The sequence below is a fragment of the Pseudophryne corroboree genome, chromosome 9 (genome assembly GCF_028390025.1).
Source record: "Pseudophryne corroboree isolate aPseCor3 chromosome 9, aPseCor3.hap2, whole genome shotgun sequence".
Taxonomy (NCBI): Eukaryota; Metazoa; Chordata; class Amphibia; order Anura; family Myobatrachidae; genus Pseudophryne; species Pseudophryne corroboree.
Window position 1 is genome coordinate 86957168 of NC_086452.1, and position 19504 is coordinate 86976671.

Sequence of the window (19504 nt, forward strand, 5' to 3'; positions counted from 1 at the left end):
CTGAAATAGTAGCAATCTCCCTCACTCCCTGAATAGTCCCTCAATCTCCCTGAAAAAAAAAAAAAAAGAGAAATCAGAGATACATACATTCAAATGGGATCATCAGTGCCATTTCACTGTATTGGTTATAAGGCACAAGGCATAAGGAAATGATAAACCAGTGATATGTGCAAGGTAATAAAGGCACCAGCCAATCAGCTCCAATATGTAAATTAACTGTTAGGATCTGATTGGCTGGTGCCTTTATCACCTTGCACATATCCCTGGTTTATCACTTCCTTATGCCTTCTCCAGGTTAATACATCTGCCCCCTTTGTCCCTATGGCTACATGCATTTTAAAGGTTTCTTGTGGCCACTTACAGTATATGGAACCTCTTGTAAAACACAATACACAAAAAAATCCTGCAAAATATCAGTGTCTTTTCTTCAACAAGTAGATCTCACTAACTTTGGGGCTCATTTACATTTGGATGTAAGTTTTTTTCATGACACGCCTCTCAGATGTAGCAGTACGCACCCGCGCTGATAGGTGTTACTTTCACAATCTCCCTGAAATGCATTTTCAAACGTAGGCAAGTATGCATAAGACACGCTCTGTTTAGCTCTGTGTCAGACCCAGGAAGTCTTATGTGAAAAGAATAAATGGCCTAATTCAGACTTGATCTCTCCAGAGGTTTACGATCGGATAGTCACCGCCCAGACAGAGTGAAATACCACCCTGTGCAAGTCTGCGTACGCCGTGTGAAAAGCTTTGCAAACCCCGGTCACCTGCAAATCCGTTCGCAACTCACTGACCATCTAATGTTTTTTCCAGTCTGTGCTTAGCCCAGAACTTACTCCTACAGTGCGATGAGAGCAGGCTGATCGGGGCTGGAGCTGAGGTCACACACCCTCCCTGAAAACGCTTGGGCACGCCTGCGTTTTTCCAGGAACTCCCAGAAAACGGGCAGTTACCACCCACACACGCCCGCTTCATGTCAATCAGCCTACGTTCGCCTAGCATTCAAAAAAGACGCAGGATTTGTTTAAGTTTGGCTACGCTCCTGCACATTACGATCCGTATGCATGCGCAGTCGCTCGATAATCGGCTGCTGTGCGATTTCGCACAAAAGCGATCAGGTCTGAATTAGGCCCAAAGTCTTTCACAGAATATATATATTTTTTTTTTTAAAGTTATGAATATTTCCGTGATCCTTTAAATGTTGCCTGTGAAAGAACAGGTACTGTACCAAGGTACCAAGGTCAATACCCAAAGGCCCTATCAGTGTGGAGTTTGCATGTTCTTCCAGTGTTTGCGTCATTCTTCTGGATGTTTCCGATCTTCCATAATCCAAAAACATACTGATAGGTTAATTGACCTTTGACAGGAAAAAAAATATATAGCTTGTAAGCACCACTGGAGGAGGGACTGATATGTATGAGGGAACATTTTCTGTAAGGTGCTATGTAATATGTGTGCGCTGTATAAATAACTGTTAATAAATAAATATTTCATCGCCATGTGGACTTTGGAGAGCCTAGTCTTGCCCGTTTCTGCTTACGCAGGTATGCAATGAGTTAATGTACAGTTATAAATTCAAACCCTGTAAGGTTACAGAGCGGCTGTAAGAAGACCCGTGCCATCGTGCTTCACTCATTAAATTCAGTTAATCCATCCACACTTATTCTGGATCCCGTCTGCGATTAGCTTCTGTGTTCAACAAATTCCATATGCTGCACAGTGCGGAGCCCAGTAATGACTGTCTAATCTGTACATGAGTTTTCACTTAGCCTGGCACAGCAATTCTTTATTGTTTATATTATTTTAATGCACAAATGGGCATTCACCTCTGCAGAACAAATACGGGGATATTTATTAACTTTTTTTTACTGAAATAATGTGAAAAAGGGGGTTTTACTTTTCACACATTTTCACATTATTTTAGCATCAGTTGAATGTATTAAAGGGCTTTTGGAGTAGTTTTCGTGCAAACTGCTCCATACCCTTTCAGTCACTTTTTTTTAGTAACAAGATCGCATTTCCCATAGTTATAGTTAGGGCTGGATTAATAATTGGGTGGATGTAGCTGCAGCTCCAGGCCCTCCACCAAAATAGGCCCAGAGCATCAGCTGTGCTGCTGTAGACAGAAAAAAATGTTTTTCTTGTTACAGCAGCTGTCTGACCAAAGCCCCACCCACTGAAAATGATGTGGTCAATCCCCCTCGCCGAACATTCCCTGCACCAGACCAGCCAGTGGAAATGTTGCTCCTAGCAACCAATCAGATTCTACTTATCATTTAACTACCATCTTCTAGAAGATAATAGATAGAATCTGATTGGTTGCTATGGCCAACATCTCTACTTCTAAAAACACACACTTTAGTAAATATAACCCCCTGTGTTTTAGAATTTAATGAAAATATGTTTAGGTGGTGTCATAGCACTCTGCATTGTTCTATATTGTACTGAAACAAAGCCTGTGTCATTGGGGTCTTACCCCAGGTCAAAGTTATCACATTACTCCTGAGGTGTCAGTAATCCATGTGGGCTTCATGCAAATATTTTATGCAATTCAGAATATGAGTTTACCGTCTTCCCGTGTGTCACGGAATATACTTTTTACTTATGTGGGGGAGGGGGGGGGGGGGGTTCAGTCAGCTATGTTGTTATTGCATGAGGCTGAAACCTCATTTGATATTTTTCCCTCAGCTCACTTAAAATTGAGAAAAGAGGATAAAGAAATTACAGAGTTAGACCATATTCCTCATTCTGCAGGGGGAATGATTTTACCCTTTTTATGTCTTATTTTCATGTATTGCTAATCACACCTTGTAACCTATGTAGTATGCCCAAGATGGCTGCCTCGCCTGGGACTCTCTTGTGTAGAATGAACAATACCTGGTTCTGCAAGGATCTCTCCTACTCTGGGCCGGATTAAGGCAGGTGGCGGCCCAGGGCAACAGAGGTTGTGGGGACCCCCATTATTGCTGGCAAAGACTCCCCTCCTCCACACACACACACTAACACACACCTGGATATCCGCAGCAGGGATATCACGGAGTAGCGCTGCGCCACAGCACACAGTCACTGCCTCGCGTGATTTCCCTTTCAATATCCCATAAGACTGCCTGTACACGGAGGAGCTCCTCGGCAGCCGCTGTAATGAACAGCTGAGCCACCAGAGGGAGACTCCTCCAACTGAAAAATGCACTGTATGGGGGCCCCTAGTGTGTGGGGACCCAAGGATGGCTGCCCCTGACGCCCCTCCCTTAATCCGGCCCTGCTCCTACTCCCTTTGTGGGTAGCATGAATAAATCTTTGATGACCCAAAATGCGTGTTGCACCTTTGTATTATATTCATAGTTTCTGTATTTTATGCAAATGTAAACCTTTGTATTATGTTCATAGTATCTGTAAAGTGCCTTGAGTCCAATTGGCGAAAAGTGCTTAATAAATTGGATTATTATATGTATTATTATTATTATTATTATTATTATTATTATAACTTATCATGAGTTTATCACCCATACACGATATTACTGACTAGCATTAATCTCTTTCATAGAAATATAATGGTTCCCTACCAATACCTGATCACATATTACCCAGAGGCATCGATCCATTCTCCTAATTTCTCCATAAACCCATGTCATTTGTATTGTCACCTCTGTCTTCAGGTTGGAAGCCTGCAGATCTCACATCTTTTCTTATACTTTATCTACGCTGAACACTCATCCTCTCAGCCTCCCGACCACCATGTTACTTTCCATAACCAATTCTGCTCTCATTTACCTCACCAGGCCTCATTGCTGCCTCTTCACCTCTGAGAGATTTATTAATAAAAATAAAGACAACTTCAAGCAAAATATATTTAAAAAATAAATTCAAGCTTTTATTTTCAGTAAAATTTTACTCTTTTTTTTTTATACTCTGCATTATAAAATAGGGAATTCTGGACCAAGATAGGTCCAGAATTCTTACAAACGTGTCTTATAAGAGAAACAAGATGACAGAAGCCTCATGACTCATGAAGAATCATCCTTCAGTACTCAGGAGAGGACAAATCCTCTGTGGAGGAAACTTCTGGGGACCCATGGCCAGCGCCGTAACTACGTGTGTGCCAGGTGTGCCTGGCACACAGCTCAGTCGCCCTGAGGGCGCAACGGCCAGCGGATTGTAATGAGTCAAATTGATTCATTACAAGCCGCCTCTGCTGTGTGCACCGCACTGGAGAAGCCGGAGGCAGCGGAGAAGGAGGAGGAGACATTGGCTGCCCGGCGCTGCTGTGAATGCAGGGATGCGGTTCCTTCATCCCAGCATTCACAGCGGTGGCGGCCAGCCAATGTGGAAGGAGAGGGAACTGCTGCAGCGGCGCCTCTACAAATTACATAGCGCTGCTGCGGCTCCAGTCCCCCTCCCTCCTTCTCCCCTGCCTGCACCGAGGGATCTGCCAGCACGAGGAGCCTGACTGCCAGCGGGAAGAGATGGTAAGTATCTATCTGTCTCTCTCTCTCTATCCTCTTTGCCGTAATGTGTAAAAAGGGGGAAGCTGTCTGCTGTAATGTGTAAAAAAGGGGGCGCTGTCTGCCGTAATGTGTAAAAAGGGGGATGCTGCCTGCCGTAATGTGTAAAAATGGTGTGCTGCATGCCATAATGTGTAAAAAGGGGGACTGTCTGCCGTAATGTGTAAAAGGGGCTCTACCTGGTGTAGTGGCGCTACTGTGCAGCGTAATTTGAATAATGAAGACTACTGTGCACCGTAGTATGAATTGATATTATTTTGTGGCCATACCCCTTCCCCATGAAGCCACGCCCCTATATATTTTTCGTGCGCCAACGGCGCCCACTGCCCCTATCTTGCATAGGGGGTGCGCCAATGCCGTTTCTTGCACACAGCGCGAAAATGCCTAGTTAAGGCACTGCCCATGGCTGATGGAATGCCCGTCCCTGTAGGCATTAAGGGGCCTATTTATCACCATCCGCATCCAGGATGCGGATGACAGGTGATAAAATCACCCAAACTCGCACTGCGATAATTGATTACATCGCAGGGATGTATCAATTATCGCATGCAGGAACAGAGCTTGCGGTCAAGCTCTGTCCCTGCAATGCCTCTTCGCAGCATCATCGGGGTATTTTTATCGTACAAAATACCCCGATGTCCAGCTGCGCATGCGCCACCCCCGCTGACATCGCCGATACCGCCGCCGCCCGGCAGGATAATATACTCAGGGGAAGTGGAGAAAGAGACGAGGGAGAGAGGTGAAAGTGGATAGGAGAGAGAGAGAGACAAGATAGGGAGAGAGAGGGGAAGTGGGTAGGGGAGTGAGGGGATAAAGTTGGTAGGGGAGAGAGAAGACACAGAGGAAGAGAGAGGGGAACTGGGTAGTGGAGAAAGGTGAGAGAGAGAGGAGGGAAAGTGTGTAGGACAGAGAGAGAGAGACAATTTAAGGAGAGAGACAGGTATGTGGGTAGGGGAGAGAGAAAGAGACACAAAATAGAGATAATTAGAGGTGAAGTGTGTAGAGGAGAGAGAGCGACAAGATAGGGAGAGAGAGACAGAAGTGGGTAAGGGGGAGAGAGAGCGAGAGAGAGAGAGAAGATAGGGAGAGAGAGAGAGAAGTGGGTAGGGGGGAGAGAGAGAGAGAGAAGATAGGGAGAAAGAGACAGAAGTGGGTAGGGGAGAGAGAGAGAGAGACAGGATAGGGAGAGAGAGACGGGGATGTGGGTGGAGGAGAAAGAGACACAAGATAGGGATAATGAGAGGGGAAGGGTGTAGAGGAGAGAGAGAGAGACAAGATAGGGAAAGACAGAAAAAGAGGTGGGTGGGAGGGAGAGAGATAGAAAGAGGGAGAAGTGGGTAGAGGAGAGTGACAAGACAGGGAGAGGGAGGAATAAAAGAATAAACACTGAGGGGTATTTAGGGCTTCATTTAAGATAGAGTCATAACCCCTGTAGCAGTCATTTCTGGGGATAAAAGGCGTTAGGATTGCAATGCTATATTTAGCAAACAGCTCTAATGCTGTTTCTTATGCCTTCACCAGGTTTGAGCTCTATGTGCATACACAGACGGTCATCACTTATGTGCATTAGTCAGTAACCCATTACTAGCAGTGTTAGGCTGCCAGCATCATAGCAGAGAGGATGCAGCAGAGAGGGGGACACCCCGAAAAACTCTCAGGGCTGCAGTTGTAGATTTCAGGTCCAGCTGCTTCTCCCATGGCCAGCTTTACATGGCTTGCTCATGAGATAGTAAGGTGATTGACAGGAAGAGTTTGTGTGTGGCAACTGACCGTTTACAGGGAGTGTCCGGAAAAATGCAGGCGTGTCCAAGCGTTTTGAGGGAGTGTGACTGTTACATGTGTTATATACATTTTTCACCATTAGGTGGTACATAGGGGCCCTTACAAAAACTTTGCCTTGGAGCCTATAATATATCTGGGTATGCCCCTGGCCCTGTTCATTGTAATATTGTATAAAATGAACTGGAGGGCATTATAATGCTACATAAAATAATCTGGGGCAATGTAATGTGGCACAATATGAAGTTGCACTATAGTGTGGCATAATATGAACTGGGGACACTGTAATGTGGTACAGAGCAGGATGTACTAAGCGAAAATGTGGCAAACCCCCGCTTACCGCATTTTCCTAATGTACAAAGCCCTGGACGCAGGATCAGTGTCGCGGAGAGGTTTGCCAGCTTTAGCTGGCGATACGCCATAGAAGCTTCTTTTTGCAGCGCTGGTGTGAGAGATCGATCGGATCCCTCCCAGTATGCCCCACGGCCGCCCCCCGTCATTCTGCACATGTACAAAATCACACAGGGGCCGAAACCCGGAAGTCAGGGAGACGCCAGAGATCGTGAAGGACAGCTCTTATCGGAAGAGCTGACCTTCGCAATTTTAAGCACATATGCAAGAACATATGCGCTTAGCATTGTGATGATGGGCGATGATGTCACATACAGTAGTACATCCCGCCCATAATATAAAGTGGATGCACCATAGGGTGACATAATATGAACTGGGACACTCTATGTCATAATGTGAATTGGGGATACTGTGTGGCATAGTGTGTACTAGAAGCCCTACAATGTGACATCATGTGAATTATGGCACTAGTATGGTTCAGAAAATTACCTAGAGCACTATTATGGGGCATAGAATTAACAAGGTGTCTCTCTGGAAGCCCATTCAAAATGTTGCTGTGGGGCCCACAAGTTTCTGGCTACACCCCTGCCGACAGCAGGATGCTAATGGTCAAGATCCCAAAATCCAGTGGGTAAGTATACTAAATCACTCCTCCCACTTCCCTAACCTTAACCCCCCCTACCTACAGCCTAACCCTAACTGCCCCTCTCCCACGCAACTTAACTGTCCCCCTTTAGTGCCTAACCATCACCCCATAGTGCCTAACCCTCCCTTCTAAGTGCCTACCCCTCCTTCCCCGTAGACTAACCCTAACCCTCCCCCATGCAGCCTAACCCACCCCCTACAGCCTAAACCTAACCTCCCCCTCCCCAACAGCCTAACCCTAACCCACCCCCTAGTGCCTAAACCTAACCTCCCCCGCAGTCTAATCCTAACCATCCCCGACATACTTACGTTCAGGATGCAGACAGTCGGGATTTCAGCGTTGGCATCGGGAGTGGTGTTTTGATTTCGCTACTGGTCCTCTTACCAGTGGCAGGATTCTGGCACTGGGATCTTGACTGTTGGCATCCTGAACTCCAGCCCTTCTAGAATTGGGTATACCTTAAAAAGGGAAGATTATGAGATGTCCCTTTCCACATCACAGTTGCTCATGGTCCCCTGCTGTTAAAGTTCCTGACACTGTGAGGCTGACAGTCTAACTGATCCTTCACCAAAACAAGTGGTACTCACTCAGCCTAAAAAGGGGGGTTGGATTTCTTAATTAGAAGAGCCTGCCAGAATTAACCCATTTTCCTGAAGTGCATCTTGCAGCTGATTGGAACTTTCTGTCTCATAGACAGAAAGGTATATGGTCTTGCTGTCTATGTGATAGAGAAGATATAGCAGCCCTTTCACATCTAATGACAGTACAATCCGGAGAATCTGTATAATAATTGAGGGTGGTTTATCCAGTCTCCATCCTTCACAGAGACAGTGGGGTTATGCACCACCCCAACGGCTCCCACAGCAAGACCGGAGATGGAACAGATCACCAGAAGAGGACAGGAGGACCAGTAAGTATAACAGGACGGGGATGGGACAGAGAGGAGCAGAACAGGCCAGTGAGGAAGTAGTACGGGGTGAAGTGGCGGGTCCATTTTACTAGTTATCCATAATAAGAAATGTCCATCTAATGGTTGGCCATCGATAGTTGCCATTTGACTACCATTGGTAGAAAACCATTGATTTCCATGTGAGACATGTTGATTGTGTGCATACACAAATGAGCACTTCCACTGACTTAGTGTAGCAGGAATTAAATTAAAATTCCATTGATGACATTGGTCTCTGAACACTGATGGTTGGAAAACATAAACCATCAATGGCCAACCCTACTCATGATCCAAGAGGCAACATAAGTTCCCTCCCACATTCCTTCAAGATAAACTCTACTTAGCTTCCCAATACACCTCTTGGAATTGAAGTACATATAAATGCATATATATATATATATATATAGGTTAGATATACAACTCCACATTGCAGTAATATTATGGCAATACCATAGGCGTGCGCAGCACATTTTATTAGGGGGTGCACCACCGGAGGGGCGTGTCTAGCACCGGCTATTGGGAGTGGCTAGTGTTGGAGATAGTCTAGAATGGCTGCCATTATACAAAATGGCTGATAGCTGCTTTAGCATAATGCTGTCTCTGTCACTAGCGCCACCTATTGGGTGTGGTTAGAACTATTTTATAATTCGTTCAAGTGGGAGAGCATAAGAGTGCAAAAATAAGGGGGGAGTGCTGAATGGGATGCAGGCATTGGCATGTGAACAAAGTTAACATTACATAGAGCATTGTATCTGGATCGGCATTATATCCACATACAAATATATATAGATTCACATAAAATAGCCAGATCCACATAAAATAAAGACATTAAAAAAGCCAGATCTTAGCGGAGGTAGGAAACACTGCAAAATACAAACACATCTTACATATTAGGATGTTTTGTGTCAGTCTTTGCAGTGAATAAAATACTGACACACTTAAGTGTAACATTTGCAGCATATCACTAAGCAGCTTTACAGTAAAGTAAGTTATAGTAACCAAATGAGTGATGCCACACCATCATCTCGTGCCTGCGTCTCTCTGCCACACCATCATCTCCTGCCTGCGTCTCTCTGCCACACCATCATCTCCTCCACGCGTCACTCTGCCACACCATCATCTCGTGCCTGCGTCTCTCTGCCACACCATCATCTCGTGCCTGCGTCTCTCTGCCACACCATCATCTCGTGCCTGCGTCTCTCTGCCACACCATCATCTCCTGCCTGCGTCTCTCTGCCACACCATCATCTCCTCCACGCGTCACTCTGCCACACCATCATCTCGTGCCTGCGTCTCTCTGCCACACCATCATCTCCTGCCTGCGTCTCTCTGCCACACCATCATCTCCTCCACGCGTCACTCTGCCACACCATCATCTCCTGCCTGCGTCTCTCTGCCACACCATCATCTCCTGCCTGCATCTCTCTGCCACACCATCATCTCCTCCACGCGTCACTCTACCACACCATCATCTCCTCCACACGTCTCTCAGCCACACCATCATCTCATCCCCTTGTCTCTCAGCCACACAATCATTCCCCCCGCATCTCTCAGCTTCACCATCATCTCCTGCCTGTGCCTCTCTGCCACACCATCTCCCGTCTGCATCTCTCGCCATCATCCTTACTTTGTCTCTCAATCTCTCCCTTCACTCTATGCCTTTCTGCCTCCCATCCTTCACTCTGTGCCTCTCAGCCTCCTGCTCTTCACTCTGTCTCTCAGCCTTCCACCCTTCACTCTGTATCTCTGCCTCCCACCATTCACTCTGTGCCTTTCAGCCTGCTCCCCTTCACTCTGATCCACTCAGCCTCTCACCCTTCATTCTCTGCTTCCCACCCTTCACTCTGTGCCTCTCAGCCTGCTCCCCTTCACTCTGATCCTCTCAGCCTCCTACCCTTCACTCTGTGCCTCTCAGGCTGCTCCCCCTTCACTCTATGCCTCTCAGCCTGCTCCCCCTTCACTTTGTGCCTCTCAGCCAGCTCCCTCTTCACTCTGTGCCTCAGCATGCTCCCCCTTCTCTTTGTGCCTCTCAGCCTGCTCCATCTTCACTCTGTGCCTCTCAGCCAGCTCCCCCTTCACTCTGTGCCTATCAGCCTGCTACCCCTTCACTCCTCTCTACCAGCTCCCGCTTCACTCTGTGCCTCTGAGCCAGCTCCCCCTTCACTCTGTGCCTCTGAGCTAGCTCCCCCTTCACTCTGTGCCTCTCAGCCAGCTCCCACCCTTCACTCTGTGCCTCTCAGCCTGCTCCCTTTGTGCCCCTTCACTCTGTGCCTCTCAGCCTGCTCCCTCTTCACTCTATGCCTCTCAGCTAGCTCCCCCTTCACTCTGTGCCTCTCAGCCAGCTTCCCCATTACTCTGTGCTTCTCAGCCTGCCCCCTCCTTCCTCTTTCTGCATCTCTCAGTATCCTCCCCTCTCCCCTTTCGTTCACTTGTAGCTTCCATCACCTGAGCCAGCGGACAGTGAGGCCAGGCGCCGTATCCCTCGCACTAGTAGTCAGACAGGGCCAGGAGCTGTCATATGCGGAGCCGGCCTCTAGCCAATCAGGAACCACGGACTGGCAACCAATCAGGAGCTGCCGCTCCTGATTGGCTTCCGGTACGAGAGCTCCGATTGGCTGGCGACTGAGGACTGCATTTTAAATGCCACCGGCAAGCCTGTCACTCTAGCAAGTGTCCACCCATGTACTCCGCTACCACCATGGCTCCCTTGTCGGCCAGGGCCCGGGACAAAAGTCCCAATATTTGGATGTGCTTGTGGGGGGTGCCAGACATTAGTAGGGATGTGCCATTTTTGGGGTTTTGGTTTTGGATCTCCATCGTGTTTTGAATCTGTATTGGTTTTGCCAAAACCACCCTTGCGGGTTTTGGTTTTGGATCTGGATTTAAAAATAAATAAATCATCAAAACAGCTGAAATAACAGAATTTGGGGGAGTTTTTGTTCTTACAGTATTATTAACCTCAATAACATTCATTTCCACTCATTTCCAGACTATTCTGAACACCTCACAGCTCACAATAATGGCCCTCATTCCGAGTTGTTCGCTCGCAAGCTGCTTTTAGCAGCATTGCACACGCTAAGCCGCCGCCTACTGGGAGTGAATCTTAGCTTAGCAGAATTGCGAACGAAAGATTCTCAAAATTGCGAATAGAAATTTCTTAGCAGTTTCTGAGTAGCTCGAGACTTACTCGGCATCTGCGATCAGTTCAGTCAGTTTCGTTCCTGGCTTGACGTCACAAACACACCCAGCGTTCGCCCAGACACTCCCCCGTTTCTCCAGCCACTCCCGCGTTTTTCCCAGAAACTGCAGCATTTTTTCACACACACCCATAAAACGGCCAGTTTCCGCCCAGAAACACCCACTTCCTGTCAATCACACTCCGATCACCAGAACGAAGAAAAACCTTGTAATGCCGTGAGTAAAATACCAAACTTCTTAGCAAATTTACTTGACGCAGCCGCAGTGCGAACATTGTGCATGCGCAGTTAGCGGAAAATCGCACCGATGCGAAGAAAAATAACGAGCGAACAACTCGGAATGAGGGCCATTGTTTTTATCCAGTTTAGGCCAAAAGGTTGCACCGAGGTAGCTGGACAGAGCAGCACAAGCCCTTGGATGTATATACTGGGAGCACAAAATATTTTAAAAAAAGAATGTACTAAAAAAAAGATGCATTAGGCAATGCTCAAGATTTCAGTTCACAAAAAGATGATTTAGGCAAAAAAGAATAAAAAAAGACAATATTTTAGATTTACTTTATTGCAATTTCAATTTATTATTTATTTAATTAATTTATTAGAATCAAATTCTTAATTTCCTCCAAGACACCTTTGATATGCAGAAAGTTCAGTATATGAGTGTAGAGAATTTTTTTATATTTAGGTAATTTATAATTATTATTAATAATATTAATTTGAATTAATTACAATGTGGTGAGAAGAAGAGTTATGAAAACAGGTCAATAAGTTATAATAAGAATATGAGCTACAGACACCACACCCTGAAATGGACGGAGCAAGCCTGGATGTATTCTGGGAGGATACAGCACAAATTATAAAAAAATGAGATGTCTTTTATTTTTTGGTTGGACTGACAGGACACCGCTAGATGGACGGAGCAGCTGCAGTCCCTGGATGTATACTGGGATGACACAGCACAAAACATAAATTTAAATCAAAATGTATATATTATGTTTTATAGCACACACTACAGTTACAGTGTCGCACAAATGAGTCAAAAATATGTAGAAGTATTTTTATATCACACACCGGCGGTTAAAGTGTCGCACAAATGAATCAGAAATATATAATAATTACACACTGCAGTTGACTACACCGACAGAGTCGCACAATGTGTTTATGAGTAGGAAATAATATACTGCTGTCTGACCGGCAGTGTCACAGTACTTATGAAAATAAAATAAAAATTGTATAGTACACTAGGGTACAGCACAAACAAAAAAATAGTTTTTATTTTATAATTATAATTTTAGGTTTTTTGTTTTTAGCTTTTATTATTTGAATTTTACACTGGGGTGGAGCCCCTGGATGGATGGACAGTTCACCCCCTTTCAGATACAGCAGACAGAGCACCCCTTTCAAATACATAAGAGAAATATATTTTTGGCTTTGGATCACACACGGAGGATATATAGCAGTAGTATACGGCAGCCGCTGTACTAGTAGTCAGAGTGATGCACCAATAGAAATATATTTTTTGCTCTGGATAACACACAGAGGATATATAGCAGTAGTGTATAGCAGTACTGGTAGTCGTCACTGAGTGACGCACCAATAGAAAAATCTTTTTTGCTCTGGATAACACACAGAGGATATATAGCAGTAGTGTACGGCAGCTGCAGTACTAGTAATCAGAGTGACACACCAATTAAATATATTTTTGACTTTGGATCACACAGAGATATATAGCAGTAGTGTAGTGCAGTACACAGCCCCTTATAGACAGAGGACAACACCTGGTCCGTCCTATACACAGCCACAGTATGAACTTGCAGAGCCCTAAACAGTGACTGACACAGCACACCTACACAAGCAGCACTGCTCTCTCCTGCCCCCCTCTGCTCTCTTCTGCCCCCCTTTGGTCTCTCCTGCCCCCCTCGGCTCTCTCCCTAACTACAGCAGCACAGAAGGAACACGTCATGTGCACTCTCCAAATCCGGAGTGAAGATGGCGCCGATCACCGGGACTCATATAGAATCCAAAACCTGTGAGTTCCGACAGTGGGATGACGTTTTGCATCGTTTTCGGATCCGAGTTAGGCTCAAAAAACCCGAGCCTGACTCAGATCAAAGTTTGTGGGGGGTTCGGTTTTCAGGGAACCAAACCCGCTCATCCATAGACATTAGGGGGTGCCTGTGCGCACCAGGCACCCCCTGTGCGCACGCCTATGGGCAATACCACACATTGGTTACAGAGCTCACTGCAGTTTTAATAAACTTGGCACAAGAGAATGGACCATACTTGCCTACTCTCCCGGAATGGCCGGGAGGCTCCCGAAAATCGGGTGACCCTCCCGGCCCCCCGGAAGCGCAGGCAAGTCTCCCGGAATCAGGGGTCCCCCTGCCCGTCCGCCCACTTAGTGTGTAAAGTGGGCGGTCCGGGAAGTTGATGATCATAGCCACGCCCCCTGCAGTGTAATGCCGGGGATCGCGGCATTACAGAGCGGGGGGCGTGGCTTAAAGGATGTGCAGCCGAAACTCCGCCCCCATCCCGCCCCTGCTCCACCCCTGTCCCGCCTCCGGTTCACCTCCGGCCCACCTCCTCCCCACGTCACAGCCCTCCCCTGCCCCCTTGCTGAGCCGACCTGGCTGCTCTCTCCCGCAGAGAGCAGCCAGAATGTCGGCAAGTATGGAATGGACTTTGCCTGTTGCAAAACGTAATATAAACTGACATAATCCTATCCTCTAGAGATGTCCGTGGACTGCTGTGATTTAGTTTTGGGCCTAATTCATCATCGTGTATTTGATTTTGGCAAAATCACCCTCAAGTGTTTTGGTTTACAATAGTTTTTGGCTCGGCTAAAAATCATTTAAAACAATAAAAATACAAAAATCATTAAAAACCAATAAAAAACATCTAAAATCATGTAATTTTTGAAATCCAAAACCTGAAATTTGGATTTAAAATCTGATTTCTGAACCGCAGGACGATGCGAACCAGGGCTCAGCTCGGAACAGATCTCCTTGGGGGCTTTGTTTCAGTTCAAATCCATAAAATTTGGGTGGATGCGGACACGTGAAGAACCACACGGCATATCTCTACTGACATCGTCAGGTACTGTATAGTGTAGTCACATTAGAGGTAATTAGCTATCATTTGTTCCTGGACAATTTAATTTCCTTCTGTATTACAGAGTCTCTGTATGGCACAAAAAAAACACAGAGTTCCATGGCAAACAGAATCTTGTCAAATAGCAGCAACAACCACGTAACAGTGTCTGACCCTGTTTGGCACAATGCCGCAATTTTGCGCTATGTTGCAGTGGGTGGAGCCATGATGACGTGCTTCACAGCACAAATCAAGTCATCACGACCCCCCTCCCATCCTATTATATTAAAGACATTCAGTCACATGAGGACGATCCTATATCGGATCTCACGGGCATGGCTGAAAATAAGAAATTCAATACAGTTATATATTATTGCAATATATATTAGCCTAAATGGGCATTACATATATATACTTTGCCAGAGGAATATCTCTCTGATGAAATCATGTTGATCGTGCTGGAATGTCTGGATTTAAATTCTGCTTTAGACTCCAGACACATGAAGGAATCTGTTGCCTGCATTATGATAAGGAAATACACTAATAGAAAACAAACCAGACTTCAGTCAAGCCAAGCTTCAGATCACAGCCTAAACCAGGGTGGACCCACGTTCTCCTCTCCAAGCTCTGAGATCTTCCACCCTAAATGCTCAGGTGTTTGTCCATCCTGGCTTGGACTTTGCCTAAAGTCTTTCACTTCCCCCGGAGCTCGACCCAAGGCGTAGAAAACCTTGTAAGAATAACACGTTGCCTGGTGCAGCTCTGACTGCCAAGATTCTAACAGAAAACCACTGTCAGCAAACCGTGCCGTCTCTTGAGTGCAAACAAAAATACATATTAATCATCTATGAAGTGTGTTCAGCATCAGAAACAGTTGTTTATTGTGTAACTCTTTCCACGCCAAAGGACTGCGTCGATCAGGATTTATGTACTGAATTTGTTTCGGAAAGGGGGTCAATGGTGACTAATAATCAGGTGCCACCTCAGAGTGCTTAGTTTCTCCCCCACTAAGGTGCATATAAGTACATAAGGAAAATAAATAATCTGTTGTACACTTGGGGTTTAGTATTTGTTTATGTCTTCTATTAGACTATGCAGCCATTGCCCAGATGGTTGGGTGTTGGCCTCGTAAACTTTGCTGCAAGAAACCATCAAACAGATTTATCCGAAATTGCATTTTTTATGAATTCTTCATATGTCAGCAAAGTTATTTTGAGACTTACAGGATGTGATTTATGGAGAAATGTACAAGTGAGCGGCGCAAAGCAAACGGCACGCCACGGTTTATGCTGTAGGGTTTGGTTTCGCACCCAGCAGTCATTTTATGCGGTCATTTGCTGTACTGGTTTTGCCATTAAAGCCAATCTGCAGTCACCATAGGGGGCTGTAGTTACAGGCTACAGGGACAGCAGGAGAAATGTGTGATTTATCTTCTGTAGCTCCCTTGTTAAATAGAAGGAAGCAGTAACCCCTTTACCTCGGTAAAGAAAGGGGTTATGACTGCTTCATAAATAGCATACTGAATCTTAAGTCCGCAGATGTCTCAACAAAATGTGGGGTTTAAGGCAAAAGTAAAATCTAGGCCCCTGCAGTTAAGCTCCCTTTGCCAGTGGCATATCTCTAATGCAGGGTGTGTGCTGCACATTGGTCCAGGGGCCCTCCACCACCACTATGTAGCCAAATCCTAACCCTCCCGGCTATACTTACCTTCGGGATCCTAGCTGTCGGTATCCCGGTGTCGGGATGCTGACCTGGTCGGGATTCCGGCTTCGGTTTTCTGCCGGCTGTCGGAATTTCGGCTGCCTGGATCCCGATAGCCAGGATCCTGAATGTATACCCTTCAGACATATGCAGACCCAACTATCATGGTAAGCCTCTTACCAGATTCTCTCTCTGGTGCAATGATTGATCCACAAATACACACAGCAGACATAGGAAAATCTGATGTGACTGGGCATGTGTAGTAGCTCCATTCCACCCTTTATACTGCATGTACAGTAGTAGACAGTGGACAGGCTGTGGAAAGGGGTGGTTTCCAGGCAACTGAAACCCCCCCCCCTGCATTTGTCTACGGGGTGCTACACAGTGTGTGGGGGATGAAAGACCTGCTAGGGGAGATATACTGCACACGGGCTCTCCTAGCTTTTAAAACACCACTGACCTTCACAATTATGATTTAGCACATATTTAGCATATAAATGAGTCCTTGTGACACAATCTAATCTAATTGTACTATTTTTTTTGCAGCCGCTGACAGTATCAACAAAGAAACAATCAAGAATATAGCACTACTGCAAAGAAAGTCATTAGCAATACCATAACAGATTGCATGTTTAACCAGTTAAAAAATCCAAATACAATTCGGATTCCAAGAAAGAGACAACAAAAATCTGTTTTATTTACAATGTTACCCAAATATATAGTCACTGGCTGGGTTCTTCAGAGACGTGTCACCCATCATCGCCACAAACTCTGGATTTATAGAACAGAGCCCATTTAGTTTGGTCTGTAAAAGTGGTCAACAAACCAGTTTTTAAGGTTTGTCTAATTATCAATTAATTAGCCAATTAATCTACCCCTAGTTAGCCTGAAGGCAACTTTCTAAAAGGCAGTCTAGGCTTTCTGGTTACTTTCAGCAATTAAATGATAAATCAGCGCTGGTATAGACATCTAATAACCAGGCCCGGCGAGAGGGGGGGTCAAAGGGGACAGCTGTCCCGGGCCCCGACGTTGTGAGGGGTCCCAAGGTCCAGCTGCGGCAGTGCGGTGGTGGCAGCAGCATGTCATGGATTTAAATAATTGTATAGATCGCTAACGGTGTGTAGTTAAAAGCATTTCCTAATACCATTTTTCGTCGTTCAGCGCATTCCCCTCCCCCCGTGGTAACCCCCCACTGCCCCCGGCCGAGCCCCCCGTCAGCTGTCCGGAACTCTGGCAGCCAGTCCCCGTGTGCAGTGACGCTGCGTTATCCCCTCCTCTCCGCCCCACCCACCCTGTCTCTGCTGTGAGGAGCTCCAAAGTAGGAGCGGGACTGCGGCTAAAGACTGCAACACCAGCGCGCAGACACACTCAGGCAGGCTTGTTGTGGGGACTCAAAGCCTGGCCGGTATCGCGGCACCAGCAGATGTGTGTTGGTAAGTGTGTGCGCTCAGCTCTCCAGGAGTTTGGGGCTTTGGTTTGGGCACCACACCTGTATATATATACAGAAGCAGGATTGCGGCACTCGGAGACTTCATTTAAATCCCAAAAATTTGCTTTTTAATATCAACGTTTTGATCAATGCCGGTCGCCCGGATAGCAAGTACAATAGTGACCACAAACCAGACATATAAATACAGAAATCCTTACAAAGAATTAAGGTTCAAAAAGGGTTGAGGATACCTAAAGGATAAAAAAAAAAGGGGCAGACTAGATGAGCCAAGTGGTTCTTATCTGCCGTCAAATTCCATGTTTCTATGTAGAAGTGGGGGTATTTATACTGTATGTCTGGTATGTGGTCACTATTGTTTCTCTATCGTCCTAGTGGATGCTGGGGTTCCTGAAAGGACCATGGGGGGGGGGGGGATAGCGGCTCCGCAGGAGACAGGGCACAAAAAGTAAAGCTTTAGGATCAGGTGGTGTGCACTGGCTCCTCCCCCTATGACCCTCCTCCAAGCCTCAGTTAGATTTTTGTGCCCGGCCGAGAAGGGTGCAATCTAGGTGGCTCTCCTAAAGAGCTGCTTAGAAAAGTTTAGCTTAGGTTTTTTATTTTACAGTGAGTCCTGCTGGCAACAGGATCACTGCAACGAGGGACTTAGGGGAGAAGAAGTGAACTCACCTGCGTGCAGGATGGATTGGCTTCTTGGCTACTGGACATTAGCTCCAGAGGGACGATCACAGGTACAGCCTGGATGGTCACCGGAGCCTCGCCGCCGGCCCCCTTGCAGATGCTGAAACGAGAAGAGGTCCAGAATCGGCGGCAGAAGACTCCTCAGTCTTCTTAAGGTAGCGCACAGCACTGCAGCTGTGCGCCATTTTCCTCTCAGCACACTTCACACGGCAGTCACTGAGGGTGCAGGGCGCTGGGAGGGGGGCGCCCTGGGAGGCAAATGAAAACCTTTTTGGCTAAAAATACCTCACATATAGCCTCCGGGGGCTATATGGAGATATTTAACCCCTGCCAGAATCCGTTAAGAGCGGGAGACGAGGCCGCCGAAAAAGGGGCGGGGCCTATCTCCTCAGCACACAGCGCCATTTTCCCTCACAGAAAGGCTGGAGGGAAGGCTCCCAGGCTCCCCTGCACTGCACTACAGAAACAGGGTTAAAACAGAGAGGGGGGGCACTAATTTGGCGTTAGAAATATATAAAAAAGATGCTATAAGGGAAAACACTTATATAAGGTTGTCCCTATATAATTATAGCGTTTTTGGTGTGTGCTGGCAAACTCTCCCTCTGTCTCTCCAAAGGGCTAGTAGGTCCTGTCCTCTATCAGAGCATTCCCTGTGTGTGTGCTGTGTGTCGGTACGTGTGTGTCGACATGTATGAGGACGATGTTGGTGAGGAGGCGGAGCAATTGCCTGTAATGGTGATGTCACTCTCTAGGGAGTCGACACCGGAATGGATGGCTTATTTAGGGAATTACGTGATAATGTCAACACGCGCCAAGGTCGGTTGACGACATGAGACGGCCGACAAACAATTAGTACCGGTCCAGACGTCTCAAAAACACCGTCAGGGGTTTTAAAACGCCCGTTTACTTTAGTCGGTCGACACAGACACAGACAGGGACACTGAATCCAGTGTCGACGGTGAATAAACAAACGTATTCCTTATTAGGGCCACACGTTAAGGGCAATGAAGGAGGTGTTACATATTTCTGATACTACAAGTACCACAAAAGAGGGTATTATGTGGGATGTGAAAAAACTACCGTAGTTTTTCCTGAATCAGATAAATTAAATGAAGTGTGTGATGATGCGTGGGTTCCCCCCGATAGAAAATATGGGCGG